This window comes from Artibeus jamaicensis, unplaced genomic scaffold (genome assembly GCF_021234435.1).
Source record: "Artibeus jamaicensis isolate MK-2021 breed Jamaican fruit bat unplaced genomic scaffold, CSHL_Jam_final contig_466, whole genome shotgun sequence".
Classification (NCBI taxonomy): Eukaryota; Metazoa; Chordata; class Mammalia; order Chiroptera; family Phyllostomidae; genus Artibeus; species Artibeus jamaicensis.
Genome location: NW_026521844.1, coordinates 19526814 through 19551994, shown reverse-complemented (window position 1 = coordinate 19551994; position 25181 = coordinate 19526814). Strand labels below are relative to the sequence as shown.

Sequence of the window (25181 nt, the reverse complement as noted above, 5' to 3'; positions counted from 1 at the left end):
CTTGCTGGTCCACAGCGTGTCCCCACTCACACCCCAGGCCACCCTGTCCCAGGCCCAGTGGACAGATGGGTCAACGGCTTGTGGCCCAAAACTCAGGAACGTTGGTGCCCTCCAGCAAATAAAGAAGTAACCTGGTCAAAGCTGCGTATATTAAGATATTCATGACCTTGTCACTTAAGAGTGAAAACCTAGAAACCTGAAACACTAATAGAGGGTTGTTTGAGTAACATACCGCTAGCTAGAGAGTGGATTATTATATAACTAATTAAAAAGATGTTACTCAAAACAGTTTAATGGATAGGAAATTACTGACAATATGCTATTAAGCCACAAAAGCAGGATGCCAATGTCAATGGTCCTTGTTTTCTTTCATATAAATAAATCAAACCAGAAAGACTATCAAAGTGTTTACAGTAGATTTGTGAATGCTTTTAATTTCTGTGTTTATACTTTTCTGCATTTACTCATTTTCTAGAATCACCTATCTGGTCTCCCCTAAGGGATTCTCTCGGCTTCACCAGCCTGGCTGACATGCCCCAAACACCCTGTCTCTGAGCCAGGGAAAGGCAGACTCTTCTGCGTCGCAGGGGGCAAGATGTGACCTGTGAGAAAGAACTCGTTTTAAATAAGATCGTTCTGATGTGCGCTCCAGACCCTGAAATGAGCTGGCTGTCTGTGCGGGTTAGGAATCAAAGCAGCAAACCCTCCCTTTCGCAGGGGAAGGGGGAGGGAAGGGTGTTTCATAAGGATTCTAGAGAGACTGAGGGAGAGATGGAATGACAGCCTCTCTCTGTTGACCCCCAGGCAGCAGTAAATCAGTTTCTTCGCCTCATTTGTAAATTTTAAACAGCTGCACAATCATAAATTCACAGGGAAGCGATCTCTAGCATGAGAGATAATGGGAGGGCCAGTGTAGTGGAAAGAAATGATTTCTTCTTTTCTACCCCCAGCACTTTGATAACGAATCAGACTCTCCCTGCCTACAAAGCGAGCTAACAGCCCGTCTTCCTTTGGGGGTTTCTGGCGCTCGCTTCCTCTGAGGTCTTCAGTCCCTGAGTGGCAGAATTTTTCTGGGCTTGACTGAGTTCAGTGGTGGCTGGCGAAAGGCAGTGTTTGAAATGAAGCCGACACAAGGCCCCATGGGTATCTCAGGCCAGGAGGCCAGAGGTGGGTGGGTGTTCAGCCAAAAGACGTGAGTGGGCCTGGGCCCGTGTCTGGGGTCCCAGTTCTAGGCAGTCTTACTTTCTCAGCTCTCACTGTGTCCTCGGAGCTGTGCGTGAGGATCGGGGTGCACTTTGAGGATTTGGGGACCTGGGTGGTCCTGGAAAACACTTTTGCTGCTTCCGCCTCTCAGCTGAGTCATCATATCCAGAGGATGCCTACAGGCCTCCAACCAGGTCTCGTCATACCATCACCCGCTTCTTCTCGGCACCTGTGAAAGTTGCAGTTTCCCAGGACTTGTGTGACTGATTGTTCATGTAACATCTTCCTTCCAAAGAACCATGTGCCCCTTGAGGGCAGGGAAAGCAAAGGTCCCTACCATTGTGCTGAGCCTGGAGCCTGGCCTGTGGTGGATGTCGTGTTTTTCAGTTAAATGAATACATGATTGAATGAGTGAATCCCTGGACTTGTTAAGCACCTATTGTCCTGGATCTCTTGATTTGGGCCTGGTGCCTCATGGTGCAGGGCTCTGCTGGGAGAGATGTTTTTCCTGTTCCTGACATTGGGCAGGGATGGCTCCCAGGCAGATGGGCTCAGGCTGTGATGGCTGCGGTCATGGGCGGAGATTGTGAGCCTCAGCCCAGAGGGTGTCCTGGGACAACCAGGGAGGCGTCTGGGCTGCTGGACCACTAGAGCTCTGACCTGGGTTTCTGCTTCACGAACATGATGACGAGGGTACAGCTTGAGGTCTATCCGTGTGTTTTCATATTGTAAAATTAATGAAAGAAGAAGAAAACAACGTGACCAGTAAGTATCTATATACGAACTTCTTTAATAATCATGGCAGTGCAAATTTAAACAAAAATGAGATGCCAGTTCCATCCATCAGTTTTGCAAAAAGGAAATGTCCTGACAGGGCCAGTGCGGCCAGGAGGTGGGGAGACCCTCACGGGCTGCTGCGGGGAGGTGAGTCGGTGAACCGTTTGCAGGCTCTTTGTGGGTTTACAGCTAACCCTGAAATGTGCACCAAGGACCCGCTGACCCATTTCTAGATTTGTGTTGTAGTCTAGGGTGGTGGTTCAAACTGCAGTTTGCGTCGGGACTGGTGGGAGGGTTTGCTACAGCAGGTCACCTGCACTCAGCACCAAGGCTTCTGATCATTCGGGGTGGGGCCCGAGAATGTGCATTTCTGCCCAGTTCTCAGGCCGTGCAGATGCTGCTGGTGCTGAGGCCCCACTTCAAGAACCCCTGATCTGGTTCAAACCTTGCTTATGCACACAGGAAAACATGTATCACTTCTTCTAAAAAAAATTAGATACAAACCCAAAGTCCATCAGTGGAGGAGTGTCCAAAGGTATTGTGGCATATGACACAAAGGGTAATTATATCGCAGTTAGTGAATGAAACATTTCAACACAGATGGCTCTGCCTGGAAGGACATACGTTGCAGGGTGTTTTATATAATATGTAGGGGCTTCTATCCAGTCTATTGCTTTATTCTTTAATAAAATAAGATCTAAATAAACTATGACCTTTCTTCATTTTATGGGGGCAGGTACATGGTCTTTATTGTATTATTCTCTGTGCTTTTCTATGTTCTTTAAAATGACTTTTGAAAACAGTGATACAAGATGGGTAATACAGCCAGATGAGTAATGATTCCACTGATGGTTTCGTGAGGCTGCATGGAAAGGGTGGGAAAAGTCCTTGTCTGGGTTTGGGTGGCTCGGTGACACATCAGAAAGGGGAGTGGTTGGGACAGGTCCAGCCCCCTACCCCCTCCGCCCCCTGCCAGTGTACTGAGGCTCCCCAACACGTCACTTTTCTCAAAGTCTTAGTTGCATTCTCTGTAATTTAAGGGCAGGTCCGGATTTTCCCTAATTTTTTTTCCAGTTTGACATTCATGGTTATTAATCAATTTTCACATTTTATCCCCTTATTATATTTATTTGGTTAGTGATGGCTTACAAAAGAGATTGTGGTACAAATTTTTAAAACATCAGGGAGGAATTTGGGAGGGAAAGAAGAGTAAAGCTGAGCCTTATATGCTTTGTTAGAGATAAACCAAAATTTGCCTCTGAGCTTCCTAGCAGCCAATGCAAGGAGGGAAATACAATCAATTCCAAGACTAAGCATAAATTTAGTGAGGATAAACCAGTTGTTTAGGAAAAGGTCAACTTTTCCTGTTTCTAGGAGCTGAGAGAAATTTCTCACTTGGGTCTTCAAAAAAAGGGAACTTTCATAAGTGAATTCTCAACAATGTCTTTTCAGGAAACACATTAATCTTCCATAGGCCCCCCAGGGTCAGCCCATGACCTCTACGTGCTCCGGGGTCAGGACCATAATACAATACGGCCTGAGTCAAACCCTGCACTCCACACCTAAAATTCTCTGGTGGCCTTTTCAGCCACAAGGACAAGGGCAGAGTAGCTAGAACAGGATTTTTCAACAGAGGATCAGTGGCTCAGATAAGCTTCTGAGTTTGACAAACAATGCTGATGTGAGGAAGTGCTTCTCAATCATTTCCTGTAAATTCCTATGGAGGCAGAGGAACAGCCGGCACTTACGCCGCAGGGGCCCCTGGGCCAAGGGCCGTGTGTTTGCTGTGTCAATCTAGCATTAACATAATGAGACAGTGTCCCCTGGGCATTCCACTGCTCCACCTGTCCCTTCTTCCCTCTGCACCTCCATGCTGGCCCTGTCCCAGCCCCTCGGGGACAATGGCAGGCCCAAGCTGAGCCAGCACTGACGGGTCTGGATGAAACCGCCCTTCTTGGCTCCCATATGCCCCACAGGGAAAGGCTCAGAATTGTTCACGCGCCGTGCAAGACTGTGTGATCTGCCAGCCTTTCCTCGGGCCTCCACAGGGAAACCTCTTCCCATCCCCACCCCATCAGTCTCCCCAACGTTCCTCTCAGCCCGTTGGTTCACCTTTATGTGGGCATTTCCAACTTGTGTGTGTGTGTTCCCTTTGCCTCTTTTCTCTCTCAAGTGAGGTTTTTTTTTTTTTTTTTTTATTGCTCCCATCCTCCAAGACTTGGCTCAAAGGCCACCGAAGCCAACTTCTCTCGTTTCCCGGGGTACACAAAACCTTGCTCTCTGGCATAGCCCTCAGTCAATGTCACATTCATTCACACAGCTCTCATTGCTGAGCCCTGCCTGCACCAGGCACTGGCTGAGACTCTGGGATAAAGCGTGGAGCAGCCCTCAGCTTAAAGGAAGAACCTGAGTTTCTGCAGTTCAGGTCTGTCTCCTCAGCTAGACCGGGGGCTTCTTGAGGGCAAAAAACTCAGCTCACAAGTCTCAGCCCTCCCCCCAGGTCCTCAGCAGAAGTTCAGCAAGTGTCTGCAGAATTACCTGCAGGAGAGAGGAGCACAGCAGGGCTGCACCAGAGGAGGGGGTGCCTCAAGGGGCACCGTGCTCTGATTGGTGGGGGAGGAGCCACAGGCAGCAGGCCTACCAGCAGGAGGAGCTGTGGAGGGGCACGGGGTTCTAACCCCTGTGTCACAGTGGGGCTGCCCTGGCCAGGACCCACTGACGCCACAGGGAAGGTGATAAGTGCCTGACATGCTTTGTGCTTATTGGCATTTCTGGCTGCATCTATTTATTGAACCAAAGTGTTCTGATCACAATGGCTGCCAAAGCTTGTTGACGTGCTTGAAATTTTGCATTCATGCAACTCAAGCTTCTGCCTTCCGTCCACCAGCTGCGCCATGTATTAATTAAAACAGTGGCCGAGGTGAGTCCAGTTAATCCTCTGGGGGTGAGGTGGGGCTTATTTTTCAAAGGGATACGGTTTCAGCTCCCAGGGTGCACTGGTTTGCTTTCCAGAGTTTGTGAGGGGCACTTGTGCACCCACTGTGCCCAGCGCCTTCTGCTGGGTTCCTGAGCATTCCCGAGTACTGGGGTATTTGTGCAGGTGTGTGTGATTGTGTACATGTGACATATATGTGTGAGTGCTTATATGAGCCCTTGGGCTTGTTCTGTGGGTGCACCTGCACACCTGTGTCTGTGCAACCGCCAGGCCCCAGCACCCAATGGCACACATTCAGCCAGTGCACTTGGCAGGCGAACAGGTCTCATTTGCTGTTTGTGGTACCAAAAGCACCAGGGACGCTGTACTGATCATGTGGATCACATGAGATAAAAAGAGAAAGAGACTCTGTGTTTACGCCGAAGTCCTTGCGATGGTCATCACTAGGACCCTGTAATACTCCTTGCAAGAACCCGACCCGAAGGCGGGGAATGTGCCACTTTGACTGTTGACAGCATCTCATGCAAGGGCTCAGCTAACTTTTCCCAGACAAGTATTTAGTTATTGCCTCATTCTAAATGGCAGCTCCTGCCGTGGAAAGCAGGACGCCCAAGGCAGGGGGCTCCAACCTGCCTCTGTGGAGGAGTTAACATGGAATCTGATGACGTGGAATCCCCTGTAACTGAGAGGATGCAGGGGTCCCCAGGGAAGGGGCCCAGGACTGGTGGTTGTGAGCTCTGGGGTCTGTACCCTGACCTCGTATGTGATTTTGGAAAATTAACTCCTGTCTTGGGATCTGTTTTCTCATTTGCAAAATGAAGGGTTGAGTGTGTCATTACATCTAGCAAGCTCTAGGACTCTTCTGCTGTCTCTGGTGGGAATCAGAGACTCCTAAAATTGTCAGAATAGGAAGGGACCTTAGCCTGACTCCCCACTTCCCAGAAGCCAGCAACCTGTGCAGACAAGTCAAGGCAGAATAAGCAGAAAATGTTTTCTGGGAAGATATGAACCATCCTGGCCACTTGATGCTATATTGAATGCATTTCCTTTCTGACAGGTGACAAAACTCACATCCCCTCATCTTTGGTTAGGACTTTGCTTATGCCTCAGCTCCTTCACAGATGCCAGTCCCCCACCCTACCTCTGGCAGCAGGCATACATTCCTATGAGAGGATCTGAAGTCCTTAGGGGTCTTTCTACACAAAGGGTGGTCTTGGCTGCATGGGCACTGCCTGAGAACTTGTTGGAAAGGCAGAATGACAGGGGCCCACCCAGACCTTTTACCCTAATCCCCAGGTGATTCGTGGGCACATTATGCTTGACAGCTGCTGTTCCAGGGACAGGTGATCTCTTCTATGTCTCTGCTAGTCACCTGTCCGCCTTCCCAACTAGACAGTGTGCTCTTAGTGGCAGGGCCCAAGGTTCATCTGCTATTTTATCTCAGGGCTTGGAATGGCCCTTGGTGCAGAATTGGTGCTCACTGGCTATTGAATAAATAAATCATTAAAGTGAGCCTGCACAGGTTTCTTGAAGGCCTGAAATCTGAAACAGAAGACCTGGCATTGATGGACAAAAAAAGTGGGGATCTGGAAAATAGCTCCACTCTCCACCCACAGGCAAGGGGTTAAGGACTAGGCTGGCTAGAAGGAAGGGGCGCGGCATGAAAAAACTTGAAGAGGAGGTAGAGGCAGGAAGGAAGGGAGGGAAGGACGTTGAGGAGTTGAAAGACAGCTAGGTCGGGGCGTTTTGGTACATCCACCTCCTCTAATCTCATTTCCTTAGTTCAGTTAACCTTGAACACAGGTGAGTATAATGGTTGGAAGTAAGGCTTTGGGGCCAGAGAGACTGGGTTTAAATCCCGGTTCCACACATGCTGAGTGATCTTGGGCAAGTCACTGAACTCCTTGCATCACTTTCCTTATGTCCCAAATGGGATCGTAGTAGTACCTTCCTCCAAGAATCCCTATGAGGGTTGAAGTAGATAATACAACACACTGGCCCAGCGCCTGGCACGAGGAAAGGTTCAATGGGTGTGGCATGATTGTAAGTGAAAGAGTAAACTCATCACCAGCTTGCTAGAGTGTCCAACCTGAGACCGTGGCGCCAAGCTCAGTTTGCAGGCTCTAACCCTGGACTTTCCCATCAAAGTCTACAGTTTTCCCTCCCATTGGCCCTCCAGGCCCATTCCAAAACTCTCCCTGACACCCTCAGGTTTGTATTTTCCAGGACGGTTTTCCCACTAGTCTCCAGGAGCCCTCACTTCCCAGAGGAGAAGACTACGCCATTTGCTCACCTCTTTTGATTGCAGGGCAGCTTATCAGAGGAGTGGTGCACAGCATGGCTTTACCCAGGCCACAGAGTCCAGTCAATGGCTTCTAGGTCCTGCCACCCAAATGCCACCGCCTTTATGTTAACAACTGACAAGAAGTATGAGCATGTTTGTGTAACTAGATCAGAGAGAGCCTGTCAACACCAGCCAGAGCTTTCCTAGCTATCTCCTTGTATCCTTAGCCGTGTCCAGGAGTCTGCTGAAGTGCCACCCCCCTACAGTCATGCAGGCGGCACACACCATGTTCTGTGTGAGTGACAACACCCCGGCCCCCAGATTGGGCAGCGCACAACCTGAGCCCATGTACACAGTGTTCCTCTCCCCCCAGCAATTCTTGCAGCGTTCCTTGTGAATAATGGAAGAGCTTAGGAACAGCTGTGCAGGCATTGGGTACAGGCAGTTCAAAGTGGTCATAGATCTGCTCTTTTGAAACAGTCCTTGCCCTTTTAAATGATATTCTGGGAAAAAGAACATCGATCTCCATCCCAGCTGTTCAGGAGAGGAAAGAGCTGAGGGAAAGGACATGAAAGGAGGAGTCCTGCAATATGCACTCACTCAGCTTGCTCCTTCCTGGTGGCAGGGTCCTCAGAGGACAGGCAGACCTGCCATCAGCCGGGCACAGGGGCTGCATTCTCTGAGACGCTTCGTGTCCAGGGTGTGAGCGTGGGTGCCGAGAAGGCAGCTGCGACGTGTTCTGTGGGCACCGGCCAGCGGTTTGGGAACCAGATGTTCCAGATGACCTGGCAAATGTGCTCTGAGCACCGCCAGAGTGTGCTCCGGGAAAACGGCTCCTTTCCTCCCACTCCCCCATCGAATGCGGCACTCCTCACACTGGAATTTATATGGCAATTGGGACACGGTGGCCCATTTAGTCTTAATGATGTTACTAAAAAATACTAGTAATTGCAGAAGACTACAGAAAAAGCACATTTAAGTAAATGAAGAGAGGAATGATTTTTATTCTATTCGCCCAGTGAAAACGTGATTATTGTCTATAAAAGCACCTTCCTGATTCACAAAATGACCATGTTTTGTCCTTGTGAGAAGGGATGAGATCCGTACTCATTTGTGCGGGTCAGACAGCCTGGGATGGGTGGGGTAGGCTCCCCTCCTCATCCTCCCAAGTAACAGCGCTCCACCCTGAGTGCTCATGTGCCCTGGGAGGCAGGGACGTGAAGCAGCCCTGTGTATGGAGCCCCTCCGCGCCTCTGCACACGGCGCCCACCCCATCTCCGGGAGAAGCCAACCATCTTTCCAGGCCCACAGCCAGTGCTGCCTCCTCCATGGAGCCTTCCTGACGGCCCAAAGACCCATTTTTAAAAGAAAAGAGCACCCGGGCCGGTGTGTCTCAGTTGGCTGGAGCATTGTCTCATGAACTGAAAAGCTGCAGGTTCGATTCCCAGTCAGGGCACATGCCTAGGTTGCAGGTTTGACCTCTGGTCAGGGCATGTACAGGAAGCAACCGACTGATGTTTGTTTCTCTCTCACACCACGTTCTTTTTCTCTTTTCCTCTCCCCCTCCCTTTCTCTCTAAAAGCAATGACAAAATGCCCTCGGGTAAGGATTGAAACAACAAGGGGAAGGAGAGGGATCCAAATGTGGCAGGAAGCGCTGTGTCCCCTTCTTCTCAGGCACAGCCTGGAGTACCTCTCCTGGCCTCCGCGGGTAACCAGGTGCAGCCTCGTGGCTGAATTCTGGCCACTGGAATGTGGGTGGAAGTGGTGGGCACAACTTCCAAGCTGGCACACCAATGCCCCACCCACTGGCTGATGGAGGGGTCCCCAAGCAGTGAGCACAGTAGTGACGTGGAGGAAGACATGAGGACCCTGAGTGGTTCTGCAGAGCCTACGGCCCCACCCTGTATTAGACTGAGCCTTATATAAGAAATAAAACTCTGTATTATTTCTATAGTATTGTGTACTATGTAATAAATGTACTGTATTAAAGCCACTGTAATTTTGGTGTCTCTCGTTACAGCAGCGGGGCTCTCCTGATGGCTAGATCCAGAGATCTGAGGCCTGGTAAGCCCAGGTCTTCCCGGAGGCTGCCTCTCTGAGGTTCAGCTGTAAGTGAAACCAGCAAGTCGCCAAAATCCCCTCTTTCTCATTTCCCTCTTGCAACATCTCCGACTTCATCTTCTCCCTACTTGGCAAACTGTCAGACTTCATAGGAAGGCCTTGTGTCTGTGGTCCGGTCTGCAGCCACAGCCACCCGAACAGCCTCTCTCTCCCCCGCTTTTTCTGCCATTCTGTTTCAGAGGACAGTGTCATGTCTCCAGCTTCCCTGACACCTCTGTTATTAAGGATGAATAAAAGAGGCCAAAGCACAGAAAGGATGGTCCAGGCAGCTCTAAATAGGTCCGACCATCATTCAACCATCAGCCACCTCAAGCCATTTGTGAAAGGACCATCGCATCTTAGAGTCCCCTGTAGGAAACCTGTAAGGAAAACAGGAAGCTGACCTATGGCCTAACAGTTGGGTTGGGTCGCTAAGACTTCATTTGAAAAACCTTCAGCTCCATGGACTTTTTCTTCATAATGCTTGCCATATAAGGTTAATTAATTCTAAAAAGCTGATTCTAAAATTTAGGTGGAAAACTAGGGAACCAAAGAGGCTAAAGCCATTGGACCGGGAAGGCGAAGTTGGAGGACACGCACCCCTGCCTGCCAGACCTTCTGTGGCAGGTGGGCCGTGTGAACGGTGAAAGGAGAGACTAGATCAAGGGGGCAGAACAGAGAACCCAGAAACAGACCCCCAGGTACACGGTCCATGAGCTTTGACAAGGGGGCCACGGCAATTCCTAACGCTCACTGCTCTCGTCACTTGAGATGATGTGTCTGTGTTTTGTTAAACACCCATCTCCCCGCCCAGGCTGCAAGCCCAGGGAGGAGAAAGACTGTCTTCCTTGTTCACAGCTATTTCCCCAACACTTCACACAATGCCTGGCACAAACTTGAAGCTTAACAACTATGTTTTGAAGGAAGGAAGGCTGGTGGGTGGGCAGGCTTTCTGGGTCCTTAGGCATGAATGGGATCGTTCTCCAAACTCCGGCTTCTGTCAACACCCGTGCAGCTATTCTTTTTCTGCACGAATACAAGATGTTTCATAATGTTTCATTCATTTCACACCTCTCACTACTTCCAAAATGTTGTTTTTTCATTTACAAAGGCCTGAATATTGAAGCAAGCAGGCCTTTTGTGCCATCTGCTCTGGCGGGAAGGGTTGCATTGTTGAGATCTCTGTCTTCACTTCGGGGAAATCAACCCAAAAAACCTTCACTTCTGTGTAATCTTCTGTCCCCTGTGGTGGTCTGGGTGGGGACCTCTTTTGTCTCTTGTCAGGACACTTATTTTTGATTTACAGGCCACCCAGATAATTCAGGATAATCTCATGCCAAGATGCTTACTTTAATCATATCCACCTTTTATCCAAATAAAGTCATATTCAGAGGTTCTAGGGATTAGGATATGGCCATATTTTTAGGGGTCATCATTGAATTCACCACACATACACACACACACACACACACTACCAAACTCACACCCAAAACCAACTGCTCATGAGCTGGGCAGCTACACAGGTGTCATTTAACACATGGTTATCTTACATAGAGCACATTTCACAAACATCATATCATTTAATTCTCAAAGAGAGCTGGAAGGTAAGTACTATTATCTTATATTAAACATGAGGAGACTGAGACCCAGAAAATTGGAGTGATGTCTCAAGATCACGTGGCCTGTAGGACTCACAGCCAGGACTGAAACCCAGGCCCATGTGGCAGGAAAGCACAGGTGTTTTCCTCGCTTTAGAGAAAGGAGGGTGTTTTATGTCCAAAGGGGGGTTGGGGTACTCAGCCCGCTGCTGCAGAAAGCTTGATGGAAGCTTTTCTCTTCCTCTCACTACCTTCTGCCCCCCCAAACGTGGGCTCACTTCTGCCAAGCCACCCCTGCCAAGAGAAAAGGCCCTGCGCTGGGTCTCCGTCAGTCACCCATCTGCTCCTCCTCGCCCAGCCTGGAGCGAGTTCTTACCCAGGCCTCTAACGGGAGGCCCTAGGCCCCAGGGAACATTCCTTCAAAGGAAGAAGTGAATGGTCTCTGTCAGTCACACCGCTAGAGGAGGGAGTCAGGCTTATTTTGGGCTGACCAACATAAGGAAGAATTTTCCAGCCATTTGCATTGCCCTCCAAAGGAATCACAAGGGAGGTAGGGATCTGTCCCTGGAGATGTCCATGCCCAGATGACCACCTGTCAGGAATGCTGTCAGGCGCTCTGCCCACAGTGAGATGGGGCCCTGGAGGACACCTGGAGGGCCTGGCAGCTGTAGGTCTCTCACCACGTGGGCCAGGACACCAGCTGCATCCGAAGCAGTCAGGGCCTTCCTGCTCCATCACATGGTGGCTCTCACTGACAGGTGATGCAGAAAGGAGCTAGATGCAGAGGAACATACACCATACGTGTGATGGCTCAGGTCCTCTAAGAAGCAGACACTGACACGAGTGTAGATGTATTGCATGAGAGATTTACTGAAAATGGCTGTGAAGGATAAAGGGGAGAGAGCCAGGGAAGGGGCAGACACTTCAGACCATGGTGCAGGCCTGACCTGGGAAGGAGAGGGCCCCAGCTCTCAGGAGACATGCAGCAAGGGATGCCTCGCTTCTCGCAGGGCTGCCCACTGCCAGTGACTAAGCTCAGAGCACAGTGCTACTAATGCAGGCCTACTCCTGCATAAGGGATCCCCACAACCAGTGACTTTGGCTCCAGTATCCCCTTTGGGATGCCTCCTCCCCAGTCTGCCCTCCTTCCCCCTTTCCCAGGTCGGGTCTGGGCTGCCTATAGCTGTCTTCGCCAACCCCCCAGTTCCCAGGGCCAGGCCCTCTGGGTGGGCACCTCCCACTCCACCCTAGGTCATAGCTGGGCGGCTCCTTGGCCCAGGCTCTCTGGAACTCGCTCCTGACAGTGCTGCTCCAGCCCCCCCTCCCTCTGACATCAACTGGCTACTCTGATGCTCCATTTCTGTGGAGAGGGAGGGAATGTGGAAGGGCTGAGGTCCAGCCACCTGGGCCCTGGGCCACGAGCCACCCCTCTGTCAACCCAGGAGAAAAGCAGGAGCACTGGCACAGGGCATAACGTGAGAGTCCTCCAGGCCGCTGCAGAATCAAACTCCTGCAGCACAGAGATTGGTTTTAAGAAGGGGACTTGCCCACTTCACAGACTGAATGAGACTGTCTACTCTCTACATGCAAAGAAACCTAGTGGCAATCTCGAACAGCCATTCCAGAAGGGTCTCAAAGCCTGTGCGCCCACTCAGAAATGTGGGCCTATGTGAAATCAAGGTATCAAAGAGCCACACGAAGCACCTACTATGGCTTCAGCCCTGCAATGGCCTGAGAAGTGGAGAAAATGAGGTGGGTCTGCCCTCTGGAACCTTAGGCCTCTATGTAGCAAATGTTTACGGAGCCCCTGCCATGGGCCAGGGATGGAGGCAGCATAGTCTCTGCTCTGGAGCTCAGGCCTCAGGCCTCACCCTCCGGCCCTCTGTCAACCACAGGGACCAGCAGGACACTCCGGCTCTGCGCCTAGGCAGCACGCAGCCTGGCACAGCCAGGCATTTGCCTTTAATACAAGGCAGAGCACGGAAGAGGACAGATAAGGGCAGATGAAGTCTGTGGGGGTTTCCGAGGAGGGAGAGGGGAGCAAAGGAAGACTCGGTCTGAAGGAGAGCAGAGCTGAACTGGGCAGCTGGAGGAGGAAAGCTGACTTCACTTCTCTTGAAGAGGCTGCTTGGGAGAATTTATGGGAAGGCTGCTGTCTTCCCATAAATTGTGTTGTAATTTCAGAGATGTTATTTTCTCTCTGTGCCCAGCCATTTCAACACCCAGCACCCCAAGCAGTCCCGGGGGCCTGGCTCTGTCTTCTAGGCCCCTCCCCCACTGCACAGCATCAGAGAAGCAGTATCTGTCCCCCCCGCTGAGGCTCAGGCCAGTCTGAGGCCAGTAACCACAAGGTCGTGCCAGCAAACCACCTACCTCACCAAGCCTCAGGGGCTGTGCAAAACAATGGATGGATGCCCCTACTTCTAGGCCTTGGTTCTCTTCTCAGAACACTCAGCATTTCAGCCAGACTCACGCAGTAAAGCGTTTCCACATGTCCAGGCCAGGGACAATGCAGATGACCCTGGTACATTGACTGGATTTTATTGACCTTCCTATCTTTATAGGACACAGAGTTAAAAGCAGTGCTAAATGCCACTAAGCATTTCTGGTGGCTGATGGACACAGGTGGTTACCTGCAAGGCTGTCTTACAGAAGCCAAGACAGTACTTGTGACCCTGTCTCTGCCCTCCCTGGACACGGTCAGTCTCCCTCCACTCGAACGCCAAGCCTTAGCAGGCTAAATCATCTCAGACAGCTTTCCCTCCACAATATCAGAATCCAGCTGCTTCCTACTACTTATGGTGTAAAACTATGGGGACTGAGGTCACTTCCACAGCTCTAAGTGTACGCTCTCAGATCAATCAGAATGTGTGCTAGAAAATGATGCAGGGTTAAATTGGTCCAACACCTTATACTAGATGTTTTAGTAGCAAAGAAGTATCCTTCAGAAAATATATGGAGGACAGAGTTTGCTTTGCCACAAGGAAATTTTTCATCAGCATCTATCTTTAGGGGGAAGAGAATCTTCAAGAGAAACAGTTCATTTTCCAGGAGGCTAGAACCTTGGATTCAGATAGGATCTCTGACAGGAAATGAATGGGGCATTTCATAAATCTGCTTAGAAGGTACAGAGCCAGGCTCACCAGGCCTGTGCGGTGGCTCCAGTTATTGGTTACATGAGGCCTCGGTGCCCAGCCTCACCCCCTGATCGTATCTCACACTGAGTCACTGCGGCCACAGTGTGATTTTATATGGTGTCATTTCTTCACCCCACTGCCCAGTGCTCCAGCGGAGGCTGCTCAGGGCAGAGCTGCCGTACTTGGCATTTTCAGGGTTGACTGTGAGGGTCCAAGGAAGCCACCTCTGATCAGCCCAGGCAGTGCTGGCTTCTTTCTGAACCTTTACAGCCCTTGAATCCATACCTAAAAATGTGCTGTAGCTCCTAAGCAGAAGCTTGAAGGGCTAGAGGGAGCCATGGGGATAATACTGCCCCCCCTGCCCACCCCACCCCCTGTCATTCATTGTCTCCTCCATATTCCCAAGAAGAACTGTCCAGACTCTGAGCACCTGCAGAGGCAGGAACCCCCTCTTTTATTTCCACTTGCGGCTCCAGGGGCCACACAGCAATTCTCAGCATTCCTCCATCTGACTTCTCTCCCAGGGCCCTGGCCAAACAGCTCCTTTTCTTTCTGTAAGTCTCATTACAAAATGCCACCAAGTCTTCTGACTTCTCTACAGTGTCATCAGTGTTGCTATTATCTGCCTTTCTAACTGCAGTCATCCTAGTAGGTGGGAAGTGCTATCTCACTGTGATTTTGATGCGTATTTCTTCGATGGCCAGTGATGTTGAGCCAGCGCCGTGCACCACTTCCTGCGCTTGGAGGTCATTTGTATGTCTTTGGAGAAATATCTATTCATGTTCTTTGCCCATTTTTAAAATTGGGTCATTTGTTTCTTTATAATCGAGTGGTAAGTGTTCTTTATATATCCCTTATCAGATATGTGGTTTGCAAAAATGTTCTCCCCTTCTGTGGGTCATGTCTTCACTTTCTTAATGGTATCCTTTGAAGCCCAGTGTAATTTTGTTGATGTTCAATATTTTTCTTTTGCTGCTTGCGCTTTTGCTGTTATACCTAAGAAACCATTGCTTAATTCAAAAGCATGAATAATTGTTCCTGTGTTTTCTCCTAAGAGACTCATAGTTTGAGTTCTCATGTCTTTGATCCATTTTGAGTTTATTTGTGTGTGTACATGAGGTAGACACACGACTTTGTTCTTTTGCATTTGGCTTATTCAGTTGTTCCAGCACCATTCATTAAAGACTAGTTTTTCTCCATTGGCACCTTTGGTGAAAATTGATTAACAGTAAATGTCGCATCTATTTCTGGACTCTCAGTTCTATTCAATTGATCTACACAACCCATTCTCTCTCTATATATATATATGTAAGGTCATCCATTTTCTTCTAAGAGTCATTTTAGGTGTGTCCTATATATACAATATGTAAAGTATTAATTATTATTTAATTTTAAATATTTTTATAGTGTTAATGTCATTCTTCCTTGAATCATGGATTATTTATAATAACCACATAAAATTTGTGTATTGATTATATATTAATTTTTAGTTTTTATTATATTGTAGTCAGAGAATGAAGACTATAGATATTAAATCTTAGAGTATCTCTTGGAGACTTTATGATTTACAGGCAGTTCAATTTGGCCAATGTTTTGCATATATTTTAAGAGAATATAGTTTAAATATAGCCTCTAAATGTTGGGTGCATGGTTCACATATATCCCATTTAATCAAGCTTATTAATTATATATATTATCCAAATCCATATTTCTAGTAATTTTAATAAGTGGTACATTTATATTGTTTAAAAATTAAAATAATGTAAGCATATGTTTCACTTCCACTCATTTCCCTCTGCACACCATACTGTACTCCAATCCCTATGGTCAATAATAGCATTAATTTTTCTTTCCATGTCAATGCCAATGTTCACAGATAAGGAAAAAAATCTTAGTATCTCTCTCTTTCCTAGATAAAAGGTAGCTAATTATATTGATTTTTTTCTGGCTTTATTCAATTAACAATATATCCTGGATATCTTTTCACACCGGTACAGAGAAGACCTCATTTTTTTTTAATTGCTTTTGGGTAGATGCACCACAGTTTATTTAACAAACCTCTAAAGAATGGCATGGGTTATTTCCAGTTTGGGGTATTACGAATAATGCTTCCACAAATGCCCTTGTCCACATGTCATTTTGTACATGTGCAAGGTTTTTAAAATGAATTTTAGATACATTTGCAGTCTTTATCTGTCTTTCAATTACCATCACATAAAGACAGTTGTAGAAAGACGGTCAGCTAATAGTTGTTATGTTCAGACCTGTGTGTGTGGCGGGCCTTTCCCTCATCTCCAAGGTGGCTTGTATGTGCCATGAAACACCTTTCATCCTACATTACAGAACGGTCCCTCCAGACTGTTGCTGTATTTACTTCTCCAGGAAAATCAAAAGTATCATCAATCTGGGATCCATTTTTTATTGAGACTTTGGCCTGGGGAGTTTTCCAGGCTTCTGCGTAGTATAAATTCAAACCGAAACCTATATGAGATATACGCCCTGAGTTTTGATTTCTCAGGGGATACGATAAGTCTTAAATCTGAGTCCAAGCAGAGACAGACACGCTTTCTTGTTCCCTTGCTGAGACAGTGGACAGTTTTTACATAATCTGTACTTTCCCTGAGGCAGTGGCTGTCCCAGAGTGCCAGCCTTAAGCAGGGTCCTCAATTCTAACTCCCTGCCTTATGCTACACAAGGTCTCCTTTCCCACCCCCATGTGGGCATGAAAAGCCCAAGCCCCTTGGTTACTGAAACCGCCAACATCGTGCCCACCAGACCTGCCTGGTACAGTGGCCACTCCCGGAACTACCCCACTCCCTCCAGGAGTCAGCCGTTTATCCATCATCCACTTTCCACTACGGCCTTGAGTCCCCTCCTCATCTCCGTGCCTGGTGATTTCCCTTTCTTGCTTGCACACTTGGCTAGTCATTTACAAGGATTTTTGTTATATTTTATTTAGGTGCTTGTGGCAGAATTTATGTTTATCTAACATTTCCCCATGGTTCATTCTCTCCCTCAGTTTGTGATTCACAACACTGTTTACCATCCCTGTACCGAGGTACCTGCTGGGTAAAGGCAAGTAACTCTTCCTTGTAAGAATCGGGTGTTTTAGGCTGGGGGAGATTTTACAGATAGTCTAAGACTTCAAGGGCTAAATCCTGATGGCTGCTGCAGTACCTCTACTCAGGCCAGGATTCTGGTACAACCCTTTTCCCTCTGCGTTTTGTTACACGGTTCTCCTATTCTGCCTGAAAATCATATAGGTTTTGGATTTTTAAAAAAATCAAACCTATTTAATATTCATTTCAGAAACAGCCAAGATGGTGTCAATAGATTCTCATTTTTATATCAATATTTTTTAGGTGAAATATGAGGTCAAGAGCATTTAGCCAACATGTTGTACATTACGCTGCCCTGGTGGGGTGAGGGTAACCAGGCATGAATAGCTCATTGTGAATAAGCAGTGGAGACTAGAGTTCTGGTTAGTACTTCTGCCCTTTGTTCTTATAGTTCGGCATGATGAAGCTATTTATCAACATCAGTTAATGCAGGGGGATAATCTGCATTCCCTTTGATGTTACAACATTTTCCCTCTACTTCTTCCCTGACATGTAGGACATATGTAATATAGATATTACCCTGATCTGCTGGTCCTGGACTTGGAAGAATCAAGTAATCTTTCTTATGCAAAAGAGTGGCATCAAGTCCCATTCCATATGGAAATATTTTGGTGCTTTGGGCAGATGATTTATGTCACACAATGCTATAAGCCAACTAGAAGATGGAAGGAAACTTCCTGGGACAAGTGTCTATAATGAGGCTGGGGGTTCGTGGTGACAAGCCAATGTCCCCAATTTATCCTGAAAATACATCTGGTGGTCATGGAATGGCTTGTTCTGGTGATGGAAGTGGTTGGGGAGGGCCAATAAAACTAGAATGGAATTACACAATGTTTAATGGTTTTGTGACCTACATAATGAGCCTTGTTCAAAGGTTATCCTTTGATTTAGTCTGGGAATACAGAGCTCCACCCTCAAATGAAGCAAGCATCATTTTGAAGAAAACAACAGTCTTCGTTTTCTCTATATTATTCAAGGACACATGAGGTACTCAGAACTCAAATAGGGGTTCTGTCATCAATCCGAGGCTTGTGATACCTTTGGAGCTAGAACTAGACAGGATACCTCCTCTTACTTGCTGCCTCCTTTGCAAAACTGCTTCTGAGCTATAAGAACTAAATAAAATTCTCTGAAGAGAACAGAACTTTCATAACCAGGAGTCAGCAGGGGAAATGCTGAGTTTAGGAACAGAAATTTCCTAAGCCACCAGCACACAAAAATGAATACGTGTCAAAAGGATACTTCATTCCAGCAGGCCTGCTCAGGACAAATGAATGCTGCGCTACCTATCAGTCAGCGCGATGCTACATCTGCTGCATCATAATTATCTGATACTTAGGAGAACTGACCTGGAATGAGAGTGTAAGAATTGCATAATCTATTCTGGGTGTGCAGCACTTTTAATTCCATGCCCTTGAAGAACTAAAAAGCAGGTCACTCTTATTTGCATAAGCTAGAAATAATTTGATTTTGTTAAGTTTCTTATAATATATAGAATTATAGCGTCATAAAGTCTCAAGGTTGGAAGAGATCTTAAAGGTCATTTAGTCCATTTATTCAGGGATCTCCTCCACAATATCCCTGCCAACTAGTTACATAAGCTCTGCTTCGATAGCTTCAGTAATGGGGCGCTTGCTTTTCCTAAAGGAAGACTAATGAGGACTATCCCCACTTTGAGGAGGCAGAGATTTCCCAGGGAAGGTCATAACTTTTCAAAAACTAGTTTTTCTACAAATTCATGATGAGCTGTTGTAGCAGGCTCCTCCATGCCCTAATCTCTCCATGATGCACCTCTTGGGAGTTCCCCAAATTTTGTTTAAGGTTCTGCCCCACCCCTCCTTTCCACCTCTGGCCAGACATCCTTATTTCTACATTCCCTCCTCCCTCCAGCTCTCTCATTGTTCGTCCTTTCCTTCCCCTTGTGCTCAGGGAAGAAGTGCCTCTATTCTTGCCCCAAGAGGGACCTTTTTCTGACTTTGCCAGAGGTGGAGTTTATGGCTGTATCTCAACCTTTCCTGCCCATTTCAATGTGGGTATTTTCTCACTCACTTGATGTATAGGACTTTTTCAGATAGTTTCTGGATTTCTTTCAGAAGGAATTGTTCCATGTGTAGCTGTAGATTTGTTATAGTCATGGGAGGAGGTGAGTTTGGGAACCTCCTTTGTTGTCTTCTTTGATAGGGACCCATGAATCTTCCTCTCTTGCTGGAAATCACGTAGTATAAGAAGCAGCCAGAATTGACTTTCTGCATTTACTGTTTAATTTTTATTGAAGAATTAGTCTATTATATGTCCTTGTTTTCAGGCTGGAGATCAGGGTGCCTGCATGCTCAAATTCTGGCAAGAGCCCTCTTCCTGGCTTGTAGACAGCCACCTTCTGGCTGAATTCTCATGTGGTATGGTGCAGGGGAGCTGGGGGACCCATTCTCTTCTTCTAAGAGCACTAAATCCCATCATGAGGACCCCCCCATAATGACCCCATCTAAAACATATTACCTTCCAAAGGCCCCATCTCTAAATATCATCACATTGGAGATAGGGACTTCACCACATGGATTTTGAGGGGACACAAACATTCAGTCCTTACCAGTAGATATATGTCTTTAACTTACTCGGGTAAATACAAGGAGTGTGGTAGTTCTGCAAAAAAAATGGTGAACTGACTTCCAAAGTGGCTGTATCATTTTGCATTCCCACCAGCAATGAACGAGAGCTCCTGTTGCTCCATGTCCTGCCAGCATTTGGTGCTGTCAGTGCTCTGGGGCTGGCCTTTCTCATAGGTGTGTAGTGGCACCTCATTGTGTTTTAATTTGCATCTCCCTAACAACATATGATGTGGAGCATCTTTTATGTGCTTATTTACCATCTGTGTATCTTCTTTAGTGAGATGTCTGTTCAGGTCTATTGCTCATTTTTTAATCAGGTGGTTTGTTTCCTTATCATTGAGTTTAAGAATTCTTTTTGTATATTTTCAATAGCAGGTTTTTTAAATCAGATATCATTTTTGCAAATATTTTCCCCAGTTTATGGCTTGTCTTTGTATTCTCTTAACAGTGCCTTTCACAGAATGGAAGTTTCTAACTCATAGACTTGTCTACACTGAGCCTCCAGCAATTCATTGACTTGCTGAAATCGACTTTTCTACCCCGATTCTGGTTCTCATGGAGGGTGTTGCTGGTGGATTTCTGCTCTAAGGAGTTGTGATTCTTTGTGTCTGCCTGTGTGTCTCTCCAACTTTGGGGGCAGCAGTGTGCCTGTGACCTCACATCTCTGACAGATCTAAAATTTGTTCACTGCTCAGTTTGCTCAGCTTTTCCCTTTCTGTTAAGATGAAGTGGCAGCATCCAAGCCCCTCTATGCAGGGCCATGAACCAGAAGAGCAAAGATTTGGTTTTCTTTGTTTTGAAATTTTAAATAATAGGGAATTTTGCTTTCTAGTTTTACTAATCTTTATTTTTATTGCATTGAGATCAAAGAAAGCAGATAGCAGTTCTACTTCTGGCATCCACGGAGCTTGCCTTTGAAGACTGCAGTCATGATTTAGGCTGATTCCCGCTACAGTGCGGGCAGGAGGAGGGCCTGAATCAAGGTGGTAGGAAAAGGTAAAGAATGGCCTGGACACAGTAATAATTCTGTTCCATTTCACTCTGGAGCAGATTGTGCTGCTACAAGCTTTGTTTGCCCCAAGTTTCTTGTCCCTCTTTTCTTCTGCTAATGGAACTTTCCTGGGAAGTCGGAGCCCATTCCATGTGGATAACTCCTTCCCTCCCAACTGTTGTACTAATGTGTGCACACAACCCAGGCCTGGCCAATCCAAAAACCCTCTTTATGGGAAAAAGGGATTAGTTTACCAATGAGCACATGACTTAAGAAGAGCCAATCAGAGTCTTGGCCAAATCTTAACAGGACTCATTCAGATACAAGTCTGAGCTGCTGGTAACCACTTTGCCATTATATAGGGAAAGTCTTTCTGAAAATGAAGTAAACAAAGAGGATGGGAGGGAGAGAAGCTAAAAAGCCATATGACTGATATTATCACTTGAACCCTTGAATCCAGCCAAGCCTATGCCACTTGCACCCTTTAGAACATTCTATCGTATAAGTATCAACCCATTCGTTTATATTAGTTTGAATTGGTTTTCTGTCACCTGACTAACACAGGTACACAAGGTGCACTGGTTGGGATGTCACAAAGAAAAAGGACTAAAAATGGAGGTTGGGTCAGCTCTCTTGGTGAGCGCATGGCCAGCGTGTGCCCAACATGTGGGTGAGCATGCCGCAGGCTCTCAGTTAAACCAACTTGAACCCACACCTGTCAGTAATGCAGAGTTCAGACACTGGACTAACCCTTTCTGTACTCATGTGCAGAAAGCGGGCCCTGCCTGGCAACCTGGCTGAGTCCCCTCTCCGCCCACTCTTGGCTGTAAAATATATTTTTGCTTAAGTTGGGGACCCAGCTCAGCAGGGCATCATGAAGCAATAGGTGATTTAATTTAATCACCTATTTAAAGGTCATATCTCAAAATATAGTCACATTCTCAGGTTCTGGGGGTTGGGGCTTCAACATTTAAATTTGGGGGACATGGTTGAGCCCACAGCAGGAAAGTGAGCATCTCATCTCCCTGTCTCCTCTTCATAGTTCTACTCTTCCTCCCATCCTGCTGACTGAGCTGTTTGAGCTCCCCAGGGTGTGCACTCTGGGAGAGAGAAGGCAGGAGAGTAGAAGTTCTCACTCACTTGCTTCTGTGGTCATTTTCTTTGCTGCTTTTCAGAGGCCACCCCTACCTACAGATGGCGGCAGATTGCTCGGTGCACGTCCATGCACCGGGTGAACACATCACTACCCCAGCTCATTAATGCCCTTCTCTTTGCAGGCACGAGGAATCTGTACAGCTTCAATTACTTCCTGGTAATAAAGTCAGTTCACTCCAAACATACTTGCCTTTGATTAAGAAGAACATGCTTCTAGAACACTAACTTAAGAAGGTGGTGACAGGCAAGTTTATGGACACAGCAGGAACAGGGCTCAGTGAGGAAGCAGGCACAGATGGACTCTAGGGCTTGGTGAGAGCTAAGGTGGCAGTGAGTGCAGATTGTGGATGGAGCTAGGCCCAGGTGCATCTGAGAGCAGCCAGGAGGGGTTCCAGGAGACAGAATCTAAAGGTGGTGGGTGTGCCACCCTGCTGAAGCTGCCCTTCCCTTCATCCCTGGAGGGATGAGTATTGAGCCTGCAAGCTTAATAACCTTTAATGAGTGCATATCAGGGGTCAGGCACTGTATTAGTGCTTTATATGCTGCACTAATGAGTCAGGCACTAACTCATTTAACCCTCCTAGTTCTGTGGAGTATATTCTCTTATTATCCCCATTTTACAGATGAGGAAACTGAAGCACAGAGAGGTTATATAAAGTGTCCTGGGTCGCACAGCTAGGGAGCACTGGACCTGGAATTAAACCTGGGCCATTTGCCTCCAGAGCCCATGCGATCTACTACAGTACCATCCTGCTTCTCAAGAGAGGCTGTTAAGGGGAGACAGTCACTCAACACTTCAGCTTTTCAGCCACATGTAGGAGGACTGGTGACCAGGGTCGGGTGGGGAGACCATGGCGAGAGCTGAGCACCGCCTGCACCAACTTCTCTCACAGGAACCACGGGTTGGGACTTGGGCTTCCTCTCCTCTGCTCCCTGTGATGACTGGGTGAGTGGCTGGGAGAGTTGACCCCTAACATCCTGGTTTCCTTCCACAGCCAGCACAGAGTAGGTGGCCCACAGAGCTTTGCTCAGCTGAAACTTGAATTTAAGTTACCAACAATATGCAACACCGTGGGCAAGTCACTCTCTTCTCTAGAACATTGCTTGGCTTAGCAGACATAACGAACCCCACCCACTGACCTCAATTTTCTCTCTACCTTCCCCTCTGGTCCAGAGTTCTCCATCCCAACTGTTCATTAAAGTCATATGAGGCACTTAAAAAAATGCCGATGGGGGCTTTGTGTCCTGAGGGCATGGGGTCATACAGAGTGAAGACTTAATTTCAAGGTATAGGGTAAACGGAGGCAGTCTGGCTTCCTCACTCAGAGGTTTGGGTAACTAAGGGGAGCAGTTTCCCATAACCTTCAGAATGGGCCTGATAAGCAGCGTTCTCATGGCCTTGAGACTGGGTCCAATAAACTGTTCCCATAGCCTTGAGTGGGCTTGCATGGGTAGTATGAAGCTCTGTTGCATACGATTTGTTGCCATCCTACCAACTTTGTTTGTATTTAGTACTTAAAGGGGTAGGGACTCCCCTCTGGGTGCCACACTGGGGTGCCACGCAGAGAGGACAGGTGACATGCAGAAACATGCAGAGGGACATGCAGTTTGCAGTGTGCATGAATCACCCACCCTTGAATAAAGGCAAGTCAGACATCCCAACAACTCCATGAATATTCTTCCATCTGCCTGAATCTCATGACCCTGTCAGGCCTTGAATGGTTGCAATACACATGGTCATAGCAATGCACCTGAAGTTCATCGTCAGGACTGTAATGGTGCAGGAAGGGAACAAGGAAGGTGTGCACAGGACCTGAAACAGAATCCTCATCATGAATGGGCTCATTGAGGACATCAAGTGATGCCAGTACTATAAGCCTCGCTGCCGATGACAGAGGGAAAGCTGTGAAACCTGCCGAAGGATCTACAACATGGAAGTGACTCTCAAGATCAACTTTTTGATGAGACAGAATCAGGCAGATCCATGGCCGGGCTGCTGAGGCCTGCGGATAGAAGGCACAGCAGGAAAACCCCTATCCGGTTGTGTCTCCACCTCTTTTTCTCTCTGCAGCCCCATTTGCCTTACTATTTCTTGCCATAAACTCAATCAAAAAGGGAAAAAAGAAAAAAACATGCCCATACCTGGGCCCTCAAGTTAATTCAATGAGGATAGGGTGGGGGCATCAGGTGATTTTAATGCAGAGCCAGGTGAGAACTGCTGCTCCACCCTCCCCACTGCATTCCCACTGAAAGCCATACACCAGGTTCCTTTATTTCTGTCCCTAAGCAAGACAAATCAGAGGCACTCCATTGCAAATGATTCTGGAAGCAAATCATTTTTTCCCAAGGCCATTTGTATGCAGACCAACCCTAGAAAAGATGTTCAGGGTTGGGCAGGCTGGTGCTCAGGCCTCTGAGTGGTCTGGCAGGCTGGGGGGAGGTGTGGCACAAACTCTGGGGAAATTTCATAGTAATACGGCCCATTCATCACAGCTGAGCACCACGTAGGCTGAGAGAGGCCTGGCCCTCCAGAGGAACACGAGCAAAACCCTCATTAGTCAAGGCTGCCAGGTGGGGATGGAGCCCAGCACTCAGCTTGAAGTAGTTCCAGAATTTATAAATTCCACAGGATGATGTTGTTCTGTGAAGTGTTGGCAGCTGGCAGACTAAAAAAGCTCAGAGAGCCCATTTCTTTTAAGTAATGGGAAAATGAGAAATTTTGCTCAGCAGAAATAGAAGGAGTTACAATGAGCCACGACTTGAGTTCTGGGCTCTCTCCAGCCCAGAGACAAGTTTCCCTGACGCAGACAGACACCTGCTTGTCAAGTACAGGGACAAAGGTGAAGTAATAGGAAGAACCCTGGAGTTGCAGATTGAGAGAACTGGATTGGAAGGCCAGAGCTTCCCTGCCCTCACTCCCCACAGGGCTGCCCGGGCCTTGATGTCCAGATCTCTGCAGTGAGCACATCAGACCCATGAATGCTGTGATTCCCCAGCTCAAAGCTCTGGGATTTCTCCCTTCCCCCAGGAAGGGTGTCTTCCCTCCTACCCACTTATTCTGGAACAACTGGCGAGCTCCATGGACAGTTTGACTCTTGAGAAACATCCTATGAATCTTAATTGAAAGGCTGTCTACAGAATCTGAGCTTTGTTTACCATCTTTTTATTACTGGAAGGAAAGGCTATGGCCTCAGCATGATGAGTTCTGGGCCCCAGCTGGAGGGGAAGATGCTGAGGGTCTAGCTAGGTCTCTGTTCTTACCCAGAGAACTAAA

At 47.6% G+C, this 25181-nt stretch overlaps 1 pseudogene; it reads left to right on the top strand.

Annotated features, from left to right (window-relative positions):
- Window positions 1-23640: 23640 nt before the first annotated feature.
- LOC119055234 (28S ribosomal protein S21, mitochondrial-like) lies at window positions 23641-23907 on the top strand (annotated as a pseudogene).
- Window positions 23908-25181: the final 1274 nt, after the last annotated feature.